The 14,391-nt window shown below is 41.0% G+C and overlaps 1 protein-coding gene and 22 non-coding genes across 29 annotated transcripts in view; 22 read left to right on the plus strand and 1 right to left on the minus strand.

The window, feature by feature from the left end:
- Positions 1-14,391, minus strand: part of ano2b (anoctamin 2b) — a 262,039-nt gene that overhangs the window by 128,857 nt on the left and 118,791 nt on the right. The window lies entirely within an intron of this gene.
- On the plus strand, positions 276-347 carry trnap-agg (transfer RNA proline (anticodon AGG)). Its single transcript has one exon. It is a non-coding gene; the product is annotated as a tRNA-Pro (tRNA).
- trnap-agg (transfer RNA proline (anticodon AGG)) lies at positions 926-997 on the plus strand. The gene has a single exon. It is a non-coding gene; the product is annotated as a tRNA-Pro (tRNA).
- trnap-agg (transfer RNA proline (anticodon AGG)) lies at positions 1,575-1,646 on the plus strand. Its single transcript has one exon. It is a non-coding gene; the product is annotated as a tRNA-Pro (tRNA).
- trnap-agg (transfer RNA proline (anticodon AGG)) lies at positions 2,210-2,281 on the plus strand. The gene has a single exon. It is a non-coding gene; the product is annotated as a tRNA-Pro (tRNA).
- On the plus strand, positions 2,859-2,930 carry trnap-agg (transfer RNA proline (anticodon AGG)). Its single transcript has one exon. It is a non-coding gene; the product is annotated as a tRNA-Pro (tRNA).
- Positions 3,509-3,580, plus strand: trnap-agg (transfer RNA proline (anticodon AGG)). Its single transcript has one exon. It is a non-coding gene; the product is annotated as a tRNA-Pro (tRNA).
- On the plus strand, positions 4,158-4,229 carry trnap-cgg (transfer RNA proline (anticodon CGG)). Its single transcript has one exon. It is a non-coding gene; the product is annotated as a tRNA-Pro (tRNA).
- trnap-agg (transfer RNA proline (anticodon AGG)) lies at positions 4,793-4,864 on the plus strand. The gene has a single exon. It is a non-coding gene; the product is annotated as a tRNA-Pro (tRNA).
- trnap-agg (transfer RNA proline (anticodon AGG)) lies at positions 5,442-5,513 on the plus strand. Its single transcript has one exon. It is a non-coding gene; the product is annotated as a tRNA-Pro (tRNA).
- Positions 6,092-6,163, plus strand: trnap-agg (transfer RNA proline (anticodon AGG)). The gene has a single exon. It is a non-coding gene; the product is annotated as a tRNA-Pro (tRNA).
- On the plus strand, positions 6,741-6,812 carry trnap-cgg (transfer RNA proline (anticodon CGG)). Its single transcript has one exon. It is a non-coding gene; the product is annotated as a tRNA-Pro (tRNA).
- On the plus strand, positions 7,374-7,445 carry trnap-ugg (transfer RNA proline (anticodon UGG)). The gene has a single exon. It is a non-coding gene; the product is annotated as a tRNA-Pro (tRNA).
- trnap-cgg (transfer RNA proline (anticodon CGG)) lies at positions 8,023-8,094 on the plus strand. Its single transcript has one exon. It is a non-coding gene; the product is annotated as a tRNA-Pro (tRNA).
- Positions 8,658-8,729, plus strand: trnap-ugg (transfer RNA proline (anticodon UGG)). The gene has a single exon. It is a non-coding gene; the product is annotated as a tRNA-Pro (tRNA).
- On the plus strand, positions 9,307-9,378 carry trnap-agg (transfer RNA proline (anticodon AGG)). The gene has a single exon. It is a non-coding gene; the product is annotated as a tRNA-Pro (tRNA).
- On the plus strand, positions 9,957-10,028 carry trnap-agg (transfer RNA proline (anticodon AGG)). Its single transcript has one exon. It is a non-coding gene; the product is annotated as a tRNA-Pro (tRNA).
- Positions 10,606-10,677, plus strand: trnap-agg (transfer RNA proline (anticodon AGG)). Its single transcript has one exon. It is a non-coding gene; the product is annotated as a tRNA-Pro (tRNA).
- trnap-ugg (transfer RNA proline (anticodon UGG)) lies at positions 11,239-11,310 on the plus strand. The gene has a single exon. It is a non-coding gene; the product is annotated as a tRNA-Pro (tRNA).
- Positions 11,888-11,959, plus strand: trnap-agg (transfer RNA proline (anticodon AGG)). The gene has a single exon. It is a non-coding gene; the product is annotated as a tRNA-Pro (tRNA).
- Positions 12,523-12,594, plus strand: trnap-ugg (transfer RNA proline (anticodon UGG)). The gene has a single exon. It is a non-coding gene; the product is annotated as a tRNA-Pro (tRNA).
- trnap-cgg (transfer RNA proline (anticodon CGG)) lies at positions 13,172-13,243 on the plus strand. Its single transcript has one exon. It is a non-coding gene; the product is annotated as a tRNA-Pro (tRNA).
- trnap-agg (transfer RNA proline (anticodon AGG)) lies at positions 13,808-13,879 on the plus strand. The gene has a single exon. It is a non-coding gene; the product is annotated as a tRNA-Pro (tRNA).

The raw sequence follows: 14,391 nt of genomic DNA on the forward strand, positions 1-14,391 counted from the left end.
CAGATGGGAGGGTCAGATTTTGCCCTTTTTACCAGATTAAATCATGGTTCTATCTTTCTTGTACCAATGATTAAGGCTAAAGTTTGTGAGCCTTCCACTCCTTCTTGGGCTCATGTGGTTCCTGGAGTCTATCCCGGCCACTTTTGGGCAAAGGCAAGGTAAACCATAAATGGTTCAATAATGGGTATTGAAAATAAAGTTATAGTCTTCTCTTGAATCACATGGCATAAATAGCATATTGCTTGGCAAAAATCTTGCAAAATACTTCAACGTGAGGCTCGTTGGTCTAGGGGTATGATTCTCGCTTAGGGTGCGAGAGGTCCCGAGTTCAAATCCCGGACGGGCCCGTTAAAAAACGCTTGTGTTTTATTTCTATATTCAAAAACAAAGGAAACCTTCAGTCTGTTCATTGGATCAAAGTAAGGTAAACAGTACATGACACCTTAACTACCTAGCCTTTGTACCACTGCTTGCTTATGCAAATTCACACCAAAACTTGAGCCAGATGGGCTAAAGCAGCCCAACACCACACCATGTGCCAATCACATCAATTATGAACAAAAGAACTCTAAAACTGACTCACCAAATTGGATAATAAAAAAATTAGAAAACCGCTTCCTGCTCTGATTTAGGATTTCTGCTGTGACCTTCAGATGGGAGGGTCAGATTTTGCCCTTTTTACCAGATTAAATCATGGTTCTATCTTTCTTGTACCAATGATTAAGGCTAAAGTTTGTGAGCTTTCCACTCCTTCTTTGGCTCATGTGGTTACTGGAGTCTATCCCGGCCACTTTTGGGCAAAGGCAAGGTAAACCATAAATGGTTCAATAATGGGTATTGAAAATAAAGTTATAGTCTTCTCTTGAATCACATGGCATAAATAGCATTTTGCTTGGCAAAAATCTTGCAAAATCCTTCAACGTGAGGCTCGTTGGTCTAGGGGTATGATTCTCGCTTAGGGTGCGAGAGGTCCCGGGTTCAAATCCCGGACGAGCCCGTTAAAAAACGCTTGTGCTTTATTTCTATATTCAAAAACAAAGGAAACCTTCAGTCTGTTCATTGGATCTAAGTAAGGTAAACAGTACATGACACCTTAACTACCTAGCCTTTGTACCACTGCTTGCTTAGGCAAATTCACACCAAAACTTGAGCCAGATGGGCTAAAGCAGCCCAACACCACACCAGGTGCCAATCACATCAATTATGAACAACAAATCTCTGAAACTGACTCACCAAATTGGATAATAAAAGATTAGAAAACCCCTTCCTGCTCTGATTTAGGATTTCTGCTGTCACCTTCAGATGGGAGGGTCAGATTTTGCCCTTTTTACCAGATTAAATCATGGTTCTATCTTTCTTGTACCAATGATTAAGGCTAAAGTTTGTGAGCCTTCCACTCCTTTTTGGGCTCATGTGTTTACTGGAGTCTGTCCCGGCCACTTTTGGGCAAAGGCAAGGTAAACCATAAATGGTTCAATAATGGGTATTGAAAATAGAGCAATAGTCTTCTCTTGAATCACCTGGCATAAATAGCATTTTGCTTGGCAAAAATCTTGTAAAATGCTTCAACGTGAGGCTCGTTGGTCTAGGGGTATGATTCTCGCTTAGGGTGCGAGAGGTCCCGGGTTCAAATCCCGGACGAGCCCTTGAATGTAGTGTATTTCTTTTGTCTTTAAAACAACAGAAGAAATCAGTCTGTTCATTGAGCATAGGTAATAAAAAAAGCATGACACTTTCACTAATTGCATCCACTGCTTGCTTATGCAAATTCACACCAAAACTTGAGCCAGATGGGCTAAAGCAGCCCAACACCACACCAGGTGCCAATCACATCAATTATGAACAACAGATCTCTGAAACTGACTCACCAAATTGGATAATAAAAGATTAGAAAACCGCTTCCTCCTCTGATTTAGGATTTCTGCTGTCACCTTCAGATGGGAGGGTCAGATTTTGCCCTTTTTACCAGATTAAATCATGGTTCTATCTTTCTTGTACCAATGATTAAGGCTAAAGTTTGTGAGCCTTCCACTCCTTCTTGGGCTCATGTGGTTCCTGGAGTCTATCCCGGCCACTTTTGGGCAAAGGCAAGGTAAACCATAAATGGTTCAATAATGGGTATTGAAAATAAAGTTATAGTCTTCTCTTGAATCACATGGCATAAATAGCATTTTGCTTGGCAAAAATCTTGCAAAATCCTTCAACGTGAGGCTCGTTGGTCTAGGGGTATGATTCTCGCTTAGGGTGCGAGAGGTCCCGGGTTCAAATCCCGGACGAGCCCGTTAAAAAACGCTTGTGCTTTATATCTATATTCAAAAACAAAGGAAACCTTCAGTCTGTTCATTGGATCTAAGTAAGGTAAACAGTACATGACACCTTAACTACCTAGCCTTTGTACCACTGCTTGCTTAGGCAAATTCACACCAAAACTTGAGCCAGATGGGCTAAAGCAGCCCAACACCACACCAGGTGCCAATCACATCAATTATGAACAACAGATCTCTGAAACTGACTCACCAAATTGGATAATAAAAGATTAGAAAACCGCTTCCTGCTCTGATTTAGGATTTCTGCTGTCACCTTCAGATGGGAGGGTCAGATTTTGCCCTTTTTACCAGATTAAATCATGGTTCTATCTTTCTTGTACCAATGATTAAGGCTAAAGTTTGTGAGCCTTCCACTCCTTCTTGGGCTCATGTGGTTCCTGGAGTCTATCCCGGCCACTTTTGGGCAAAGGCAAGGTAAACCATAAATGGTTCAATAATGGGTATTGAAAATAAAGTTATAGTCTTCTCTTGAATCACATGGCATAAATAGCATATTGCTTGGCAAAAATCTTGCAAAATACTTCAACGTGAGGCTCGTTGGTCTAGGGGTATGATTCTCGCTTAGGGTGCGAGAGGTCCCGGGTTCAAATCCCGGACGAGCCCGTTAAAAAACGCTTGTGTTTTATTTCTATATTCAAAAACAAAGGAAACCTTCAGTCTGTTCATTGGATCTAAGTAAGGTAAACAGTACATGACACCTTAACTACCTAGCCTTTGTACCACTGCTTGCTTATGCAAATTCACACCAAAACTTGAGCCAGATGGGCTAAAGCAGCCCAACACCACACCATGTGCCAATCACATCAATTATGAACAAAAGAACTCTAAAACTGACTCACCAAATTGGATAATAAAAAAATTAGAAAACCGCTTCCTGCTCTGATTTAGGATTTCTGCTGTGACCTTCAGATGGGAGGGTCAGATTTTGCCCTTTTTACCAGATTAAATCATGGTTCTATCTTTCTTGTACCAATGATTAAGGCTAAAGTTTGTGAGCTTTCCACTCCTTCTTTGGCTCATGTGGTTACTGGAGTCTATCCCGGCCACTTTTGGGCAAAGGCAAGGTAAACCATAAATGGTTCAATAATGGGTATTGAAAATAAAGTTATAGTCTTCTCTTGAATCACATGGCATAAATAGCATTTTGCTTGGCAAAAATCTTGCAAAATCCTTCAACGTGAGGCTCGTTGGTCTAGGGGTATGATTCTCGCTTAGGGTGCGAGAGGTCCCGGGTTCAAATCCCGGACGAGCCCGTTAAAAAACGCTTGTGCTTTATTTCTATATTCAAAAACAAAGGAAACCTTCAGTCTGTTCATTGGATCTAAGTAAGGTAAACAGTACATGACACCTTAACTACCTAGCCTTTGTACCACTGCTTGCTTAGGCAAATTCACACCAAAACTTGAGCCAGATGGGCTAAAGCAGCCCAACACCACACCAGGTGCCAATCACATCAATTATGAACAACAAATCTCTGAAACTGACTCACCAAATTGGATAATAAAAGATTAGAAAACCCCTTCCTGCTCTGATTTAGGATTTCTGCTGTCACCTTCAGATGGGAGGGTCAGATTTTGCCCTTTTTACCAGATTAAATCATGGTTCTATCTTTCTTGTACCAATGATTAAGGCTAAAGTTTGTGAGCCTTCCACTCCTTTTTGGGCTCATGTGTTTACTGGAGTCTGTCCCGGCCACTTTTGGGCAAAGGCAAGGTAAACCATAAATGGTTCAATAATGGGTATTGAAAATAGAGCAATAGTCTTCTCTTGAATCACATGGCATAAATAGCATTTTGCTTGGCAAAAATCTTGTAAAATGCTTCAACGTGAGGCTCGTTGGTCTAGGGGTATGATTCTCGCTTAGGGTGCGAGAGGTCCCGGGTTCAAATCCCGGACGAGCCCTTGAATGTAGTGTATTTCTTTTGTCTTTAAAACAACAGAAGAAATCAGTCTGTTCATTGAGCATAGGTAATAAAAAAAGCATGACACTTTCACTAATTGCATCCACTGCTTGCTTATGCAAATTCACACCAAAACTTGAGCCAGATGGGCTAAAGCAGCCCAACACCACACCAGGTGCCAATCACATCAATTATGAACAACAGATCTCTGAAACTGACTCACCAAATTGGATAATAAAAGATTAGAAAACCGCTTCCTCCTCTGATTTAGGATTTCTGCTGTCACCTTCAGATGGGAGGGTCAGATTTTGCCCTTTTTACCAGATTAAATCATGGTTCTATCTTTCTTGTACCAATGATTAAGGCTAAAGTTTGTGAGCCTTCCACTCCTTCTTGGGCTCATGTGGTTCCTGGAGTCTATCCCGGCCACTTTTGGGCAAAGGCAAGGTAAACCATAAATGGTTCAATAATGGGTATTGAAAATAAAGTTATAGTCTTCTCTTGAATCACATGGCATAAATAGCATTTTGCTTGGCAAAAATCTTGCAAAATCCTTCAACGTGAGGCTCGTTGGTCTAGGGGTATGATTCTCGCTTAGGGTGCGAGAGGTCCCGGGTTCAAATCCCGGACGAGCCCGTTAAAAAACGCTTGTGCTTTATATCTATATTCAAAAACAAAGGAAACCTTCAGTCTGTTCATTGGATCTAAGTAAGGTAAACAGTACATGACACCTTAACTACCTAGCCTTTGTACCACTGCTTGCTTAGGCAAATTCACACCAAAACTTGAGCCAGATGGGCTAAAGCAGCCCAACACCACACCAGGTGCCAATCACATCAATTATGAACAACAGATCTCTGAAACTGACTCACCAAATTGGATAATAAAAGATTAGAAAACCGCTTCCTGCTCTGATTTAGGATTTCTGCTGTCACCTTCAGATGGGAGGGTCAGATTTTGCCCTTTTTACCAGATTAAATCATGGTTCTATCTTTCTTGTACCAATGATTAAGGCTAAAGTTTGTGAGCCTTCCACTCCTTCTTGGGCTCATGTGGTTCCTGGAGTCTATCCCGGCCACTTTTGGGCAAAGGCAAGGTAAACCATAAATGGTTCAATAATGGGTATTGAAAATAAAGTTATAGTCTTCTCTTGAATCACATGGCATAAATAGCATATTGCTTGGCAAAAATCTTGCAAAATACTTCAACGTGAGGCTCGTTGGTCTAGGGGTATGATTCTCGCTTAGGGTGCGAGAGGTCCCGGGTTCAAATCCCGGACGAGCCCGTTAAAAAACGCTTGTGTTTTATTTCTATATTCAAAAACAAAGGAAACCTTCAGTCTGTTCATTGGATCTAAGTAAGGTAAACAGTACATGACACCTTAACTACCTAGCCTTTGTACCACTGCTTGCTTATGCAAATTCACACCAAAACTTGAGCCAGATGGGCTAAAGCAGCCCAACACCACACCATGTGCCAATCACATCAATTATGAACAAAAGAACTCTAAAACTGACTCACCAAATTGGATAATAAAAAAATTAGAAAACCGCTTCCTGCTCTGATTTAGGATTTCTGCTGTGACCTTCAGATGGGAGGGTCAGATTTTGCCCTTTTTACCAGATTAAATCATGGTTCTATCTTTCTTGTACCAATGATTAAGGCTAAAGTTTGTGAGCTTTCCACTCCTTCTTTGGCTCATGTGGTTACTGGAGTCTATCCCGGCCACTTTTGGGCAAAGGCAAGGTAAACCATAAATGGTTCAATAATGGGTATTGAAAATAAAGTTATAGTCTTCTCTTGAATCACATGGCATAAATAGCATTTTGCTTGGCAAAAATCTTGCAAAATCCTTCAACGTGAGGCTCGTTGGTCTAGGGGTATGATTCTCGCTTAGGGTGCGAGAGGTCCCGGGTTCAAATCCCGGACGAGCCCGTTAAAAAACGCTTGTGCTTTATTTCTATATTCAAAAACAAAGGAAACCTTCAGTCTGTTCATTGGATCTAAGTAAGGTAAACAGTACATGACACCTTAACTACCTAGCCTTTGTACCACTGCTTGCTTAGGCAAATTCACACCAAAACTTGAGCCAGATGGGCTAAAGCAGCCCAACACCACACCAGGTGCCAATCACATCAATTATGAACAACAAATCTCTGAAACTGACTCACCAAATTGGATAATAAAAGATTAGAAAACCCCTTCCTGCTCTGATTTAGGATTTCTGCTGTCACCTTCAGATGGGAGGGTCAGATTTTGCCCTTTTTACCAGATTAAATCATGGTTCTATCTTTCTTGTACCAATGATTAAGGCTAAAGTTTGTGAGCCTTCCACTCCTTTTTGGGCTCATGTGTTTACTGGAGTCTATCCCGGCCACTTTTGGGCAAAGGCAAGGTAAACCATAAATGGTTCAATAATGGGTATTGAAAATAGAGCAATAGTCTTCTCTTGAATCACATGGCATAAATAGCATTTTGCTTGGCAAAAATCTTGTAAAATGCTTCAACGTGAGGCTCGTTGGTCTAGGGGTATGATTCTCGCTTAGGGTGCGAGAGGTCCCGGGTTCAAATCCCGGACGAGCCCTTGAATGTAGTGTATTTCTTTTGTCTTTAAAACAACAGAAGAAATCAGTCTGTTCATTGAGCATAGGTAATAAAAAAAGCATGACACTTTCACTAATTGCATCCACTGCTTGCTTATGCAAATTCACACCAAAACTTGAGCCAGATGGGCTAAAGCAGCCCAACACCACACCAGGTGCCAATCACATCAATTATGAACAACAGATCTCTGAAACTGACTCACCAAATTGGATAATAAAAGATTAGAAAACCGCTTCCTCCTCTGATTTAGGATTTCTGCTGTCACCTTCAGATGGGAGGGTCAGATTTTGCCCTTTTTACCAGATTAAATCATGGTTCTATCTTTCTTGTACCAATGATTAAGGCTAAAGTTTGTGAGCCTTCCACTCCTTCTTGGGCTCATGTGGTTCCTGGAGTCTATCCCGGCCACTTTTGGGCAAAGGCAAGGTAAACCATAAATGGTTCAATAATGGGTATTGAAAATAAAGTTAGTCTTCTCTTGAATCACATGGCATAAATAGCATTTTGCTTGGCAAAAATCTTGTAAAATGCTTCAACGTGAGGCTCGTTGGTCTAGGGGTATGATTCTCGCTTTGGGTGCGAGAGGTCCCGGGTTCAAATCCCGGACGAGCCCGTTAAAAAACACTTGTGCTTTATTTCTATATTCAAAAACAAAGGAAACCTTCAGTCTGTTCATTGGATCCAAGTAAGGTAAACAGTACATGACACCTTAACTACCTAGCCTTTGTACCACTGCTTGCTTATGCAAATTCACACCAAAACTTGAGCCAGATGGGCTAAAGCAGCCCAACACCACACCAGGTGCCAATCACATCAATTATGAACAACAGATCTCTGAAACTGACTCACCAAATTGGATAATAAAAGTTCAGAAAACTGCTTCCTGCTCTGATTTAGGATTTTTGCTGTCACCTTCAGATGGGAGGGTCAGATTTTGCCCTTTTTACCAGATTAAATCATGGTTCTATCTTTCTTGTACCAATGATTAAGGCTAAAGTTTGTGAGCCTTCCACTCCTTTTTGGGCTCATGTGGTTACTGGAGTCTATCCCGGCCACTTTTGGGCAAAGGCAAGGTAAACCATAAATGGTTCAATAATGGGTATTGAAAATAAAGTTATAGTCTTCTCTTGTATCACATGGCATAAATAGCATTTTGCTTGGCAAAAATCTTGTAAAATTCTTCAACGTGAGGCTCGTTGGTCTAGGGGTATGATTCTCGCTTAGGGTGCGAGAGGTCCCGGGTTCAAATCCCGGACGAGCCCTTGAATGTAGTGTATTTCTTTTGTCTTTAAAACAACAGAAGAAATCAGTCTGTTCATTGAGCATAGGTAATAAAAAAAGCATGACACTTTCACTAATTGCATCCACTGCTTGCTTATGCAAATTCACACCAAAACTTGAGCCAGATGGGCTAAAGCAGCCCAACACCACACCAGGTGCCAATCACATCAATTATGAACAACAGATCTCTGAAACTGACTCACCAAATTGGATAATAAAAGATTAGAAAACCGCTTCCTCCTCTGATTTAGGATTTCTGCTGTCACCTTCAGATGGGAGGGTCAGATTTTGCCCTTTTTACCAGATTAAATCATGGTTCTATCTTTCTTGTACCAATGATTAAGGCTAAAGTTTGTGAGCTTTCCACTCCTTCTTTGGCTCATGTGGTTATTGGAGTCTATCCCGGCCACTTTTGGGCAAAGGCAAGGTAAACCATAAATGGTTCAATAATGGGCATTGAAAATAAAGTTATAGTCTTCTCTTGAATCACATGGCATAAATAGCATTTTGCTTGGCAAAAATCTTGTAAAATGCTTCAACGTGAGGCTCGTTGGTCTAGGGGTATGATTCTCGCTTTGGGTGCGAGAGGTCCCGGGTTCAAATCCCGGACGAGCCCGTTAAAAAACGCTTGTGCTTTATTTCTATATTCAAAAACAAAGGAAACCTTCAGTCTGTTCATTGGATCTAAGTAAGGTAAACAGTACATGACACCTTAACTACCTAGCCTTTGTACCACTGCTTGCTTAGGCAAATTCACACCAAAACTTGAGCCAGATGGGCTAAAGCAGCCCAACACCACACCATGTGCCAATCACATCAATTATGAACAACAGATCTCTGAAACTGACTCACCAAATTGGATAATAAAAGATTAGAAAACCGTTTCCTGCTCTGATTTAGGATTTCTGCTGTGAACTTCAGATGGGAGGGTCAGATTTTGCCATTTTTACCAGATTAAATCATGGTTCTATCTTTCTTGTACCAATGATTAAGGCTAAAGTGTGTGAGCCTTACACTCCTTTTTGGGCTCATGTGGTTACTGGAGTCTATCCCGGCCACTTTTGGGCAAAGGCAAGGTAAACCATAAATGGTTCAATAATGGGCATTGAAAATAAAGTTATAGTCTTCTCTTGAATCACATGGCATAAATAGCATTTTGCTTGGCAAAAATCTTGCAAAATACTTCAACGTGAGGCTCGTTGGTCTAGGGGTATGATTCTCGCTTAGGGTGCGAGAGGTCCCGGGTTCAAATCCCGGACGAGCCCGTTAAAAAACGCTTGTGTTTTATTTCTATATTCAAAAACAAAGGAAACCTTCAGTCTGTTCATTGGATCTAAGTAAGGTAAACAGTACATGACACCTTAACTACCTAGCCTTTGTACCACTGCTTGCTTATGCAAATTCACACCAAAACTTGAGCCAGATGGGCTAAAGCAGCCCAACACCACACCATGTGCCAATCACATCAATTATGAACAAAAGAACTCTAAAACTGACTCACCAAATTGGATAATAAAAAAATTAGAAAACCGCTTCCTGCTCTGATTTAGGATTTCTGCTGTGACCTTCAGATGGGAGGGTCAGATTTTGCCCTTTTTACCAGATTAAATCATGGTTCTATCTTTCTTGTACCAATGATTAAGGCTAAAGTTTGTGAGCTTTCCACTCCTTCTTTGGCTCATGTGGTTACTGGAGTCTATCCCGGCCACTTTTGGGCAAAGGCAAGGTAAACCATAAATGGTTCAATAATGGGTATTGAAAATAAAGTTATAGTCTTCTCTTGAATCACATGGCATAAATAGCATTTTGCTTGGCAAAAATCTTGCAAAATCCTTCAACGTGAGGCTCGTTGGTCTAGGGGTATGATTCTCGCTTAGGGTGCGAGAGGTCCCGGGTTCAAATCCCGGACGAGCCCGTTAAAAAACGCTTGTGCTTTATTTCTATATTCAAAAACAAAGGAAACCTTCAGTCTGTTCATTGGATCTAAGTAAGGTAAACAGTACATGACACCTTAACTACCTAGCCTTTGTACCACTGCTTGCTTAGGCAAATTCACACCAAAACTTGAGCCAGATGGGCTAAAGCAGCCCAACACCACACCAGGTGCCAATCACATCAATTATGAACAACAAATCTCTGAAACTGACTCACCAAATTGGATAATAAAAGATTAGAAAACCCCTTCCTGCTCTGATTTAGGATTTCTGCTGTCACCTTCAGATGGGAGGGTCAGATTTTGCCCTTTTTACCAGATTAAATCATGGTTCTATCTTTCTTGTACCAATGATTAAGGCTAAAGTTTGTGAGCCTTCCACTCCTTTTTGGGCTCATGTGTTTACTGGAGTCTATCCCGGCCACTTTTGGGCAAAGGCAAGGTAAACCATAAATGGTTCAATAATGGGTATTGAAAATAGAGCAATAGTCTTCTCTTGAATCACATGGCATAAATAGCATTTTGCTTGGCAAAAATCTTGTAAAATGCTTCAACGTGAGGCTCGTTGGTCTAGGGGTATGATTCTCGCTTAGGGTGCGAGAGGTCCCGGGTTCAAATCCCGGACGAGCCCTTGAATGTAGTGTATTTCTTTTGTCTTTAAAACAACAGAAGAAATCAGTCTGTTCATTGAGCATAGGTAATAAAAAAAGCATGACACTTTCACTAATTGCATCCACTGCTTGCTTATGCAAATTCACACCAAAACTTGAGCCAGATGGGCTAAAGCAGCCCAACACCACACCAGGTGCCAATCACATCAATTATGAACAACAGATCTCTGAAACTGACTCACCAAATTGGATAATAAAAGATTAGAAAACCGCTTCCTCCTCTGATTTAGGATTTCTGCTGTCACCTTCAGATGGGAGGGTCAGATTTTGCCCTTTTTACCAGATTAAATCATGGTTCTATCTTTCTTGTACCAATGATTAAGGCTAAAGTTTGTGAGCCTTCCACTCCTTCTTGGGCTCATGTGGTTCCTGGAGTCTATCCCGGCCACTTTTGGGCAAAGGCAAGGTAAACCATAAATGGTTCAATAATGGGTATTGAAAATAAAGTTAGTCTTCTCTTGAATCACATGGCATAAATAGCATTTTGCTTGGCAAAAATCTTGTAAAATGCTTCAACGTGAGGCTCGTTGGTCTAGGGGTATGATTCTCGCTTTGGGTGCGAGAGGTCCCGGGTTCAAATCCCGGACGAGCCCGTTAAAAAACACTTGTGCTTTATTTCTATATTCAAAAACAAAGGAAACCTTCAGTCTGTTCATTGGATCCAAGTAAGGTAAACAGTACATGACACCTTAACTACCTAGCCTTTGTACCACTGCTTGCTTATGCAAATTCACACCAAAACTTGAGCCAGATGGGCTAAAGCAGCCCAACACCACACCAGGTGCCAATCACATCAATTATGAACAACAGATCTCTGAAACTGACTAACCAAATTGGATAATAAAAGTTCAGAAAACTGCTTCCTGCTCTGATTTAGGATTTTTGCTGTCACCTTCAGATGGGAGGGTCAGATTTTGCCCTTTTTACCAGATTAAATCATGGTTCTATCTTTCTTGTACCAATGATTAAGGCTAAAGTTTGTGAGCCTTCCACTCCTTTTTGGGCTCATGTGGTTACTGGAGTCTATCCCGGCCACTTTTGGGCAAAGGCAAGGTAAACCATAAATGGTTCAATAATGGGTATTGAAAATAAAGTTATAGTCTTCTCTTGTATCACATGGCATAAATAGCATTTTGCTTGGCAAAAATCTTGTAAAATGCTTCAACGTGAGGCTCGTTGGTCTAGGGGTATGATTCTCGCTTAGGGTGCGAGAGGTCCCGGGTTCAAATCCCGGACGAGCCCTTGAATGTAGTGTATTTCTTTTGTCTTTAAAACAACAGAAGAAATCAGTCTGTTCATTGAGCATAGGTAATAAAAAAAGCATGACACTTTCACTAATTGCATCCACTGCTTGCTTATGCAAATTCACACCAAAACTTGAGCCAGATGGGCTAAAGCAGCCCAACACCACACCAGGTGCCAATCACATCAATTATGAACAACAGATCTCTGAAACTGACTCACCAAATTGGATAATAAAAGATTAGAAAACCGCTTCCTCCTCTGATTTAGGATTTCTGCTGTCACCTTCAGATGGGAGGGTCAGATTTTGCCCTTTTTACCAGATTAAATCATGGTTCTATCTTTCTTGTACCAATGATTAAGGCTAAAGTTTGTGAGCTTTCCACTCCTTCTTTGGCTCATGTGGTTATTGGAGTCTATCCCGGCCACTTTTGGGCAAAGGCAAGGTAAACCATAAATGGTTCAATAATGGGCATTGAAAATAAAGTTATAGTCTTGTCTTGAATCACATGGCATAAATAGCATTTTGCTTGGCAAAAATCTTGTAAAATGCTTCAACGTGAGGCTCGTTGGTCTAGGGGTATGATTCTCGCTTTGGGTGCGAGAGGTCCCGGGTTCAAATCCCGGACGAGCCCGTTAAAAAACGCTTGTGCTTTATTTCTATATTCAAAAACAAAGGAAACCTTCAGTCTGTTCATTGGATCTAAGTAAGGTAAACAGTACATGACACCTTAACTACCTAGCCTTTGTACCACTGCTTGCTTAGGCAAATTCACACCAAAACTTGAGCCAGATGGGCTAAAGCAGCCCAACACCACACCATGTGCCAATCACATCAATTATGAACAACAGATCTCTGAAACTGACTCACCAAATTGGATAATAAAAGATTAGAAAACCGTTTCCTGCTCTGATTTAGGATTTCTGCTGTGAACTTCAGATGGGAGGGTCAGATTTTGCCATTTTTACCAGATTAAATCATGGTTCTATCTTTCTTGTACCAATGATTAAGGCTAAAGTGTGTGAGCCTTACACTCCTTTTTGGGCTCATGTGGTTACTGGAGTCTATCCCGGCCACTTTTGGGCAAAGGCAAGGTAAACCATAAATGGTTCAATAATGGGTATTGAAAAAAAAGTTATAGTCTTCTCTTGAATCACATGACATAAATAGCATTTTGCTTGGCAAAAATCTTGTAAAATGCTTCAACGTGAGGCTCGTTGGTCTAGGGGTATGATTCTCGCTTCGGGTGCGAGAGGTCCCGGGTTCAAATCCCGGACGAGCCCTTGAATGTAGTGTATTTCTTCTTTCTTTAAAACAACAGAAGCATTTAGTCTGTTCATTGAGCATAGGTAATAAAAAAAAGCACGACACTTTCACTAATTGCATCCACTGCTTCCTTATGCAAATTCACACCAAAACTTGAGCCAGATGGGCTAAAGCAGCCCAACACCACACCAGGTGCCAATCACATCAATTATGAACAACAGATCTCTGAAACTGACTCACCAAATTGGATAATAAAAGATTAGAAAACCGCTTCCTGCTCTGATTTAGGATTTCTGCTGTGACCTTCAGATGGGAGGGTCAGATTTTGCCATTTTTACCAGATTAAATCATGGTTCTATCTTTCTTGTACCAATGATTAAGGCTAAAGTTTGTGAGCTTTCCACTCCTTTTTGGGCTCATGTGTTTACTGGAGTCTATCCCGGCCACTTTTGGGCAAAGGCAAGGTAAACCATAAATGGTTCAATAATGGGTATTGAAAATAAAGTTATAGTCTTGTCTTGAATCACATGGCATAAATAGCATTTTGCTTGGCAAAAATCTTGTAAAATGCTTCAACGTGAGGCTCGTTGGTCTAGGGGTATGATTCTCGCTTAGGGTGCGAGAGGTCCCGGGTTCAAATCCCGGACGAGCCCTTGAATGTAGTGTATTTCTTCTTTCTTTAAAACAACAGAAGCATTCAGTCTGTTCATTGAGCATAGGTAATAAAAAAAGCACGACACTTTCACTAATTGCATCCACTGCTTCCTTATGCAAATTCACACCAAAACTTGAGCCAGATGGGCTAAAGCAGCCCAACACCACACCATGTGCCAATCACATCAATTATGAACAAAAGAACTCTAAAACTGACTCACCAAATTGGATAATAAAAAAATTAGAAAACCGCTTCCTGCTCTGATTTAGGATTTCTGCTGTGACCTTCAGATGGGAGGGTCAGATTTTGCCATTTTTACCAGAATAAATCATGGTTCTATCTTTCTTGTACCAATGATTAAGGCTAAAGTTTGTGAGCTTTCCACTCCTTCTTTGGCTCATGTGGTTACTGGAGTCTATCCCGGCCACTTTTGGGCAAAGGCAAGGTAAACCATAAATGGTTCAATAATGGGCATTGAAAATAAAGTTATAGTCTTCTCTTGAATCACAT

The sequence above is a fragment of the Oryzias latipes genome, chromosome 23, assembly GCF_053564925.1.
Source record: "Oryzias latipes strain Hd-rR chromosome 23, Olatipes_Hd-rR_3.1".
Classification (NCBI taxonomy): Eukaryota; Metazoa; Chordata; class Actinopteri; order Beloniformes; family Adrianichthyidae; genus Oryzias; species Oryzias latipes.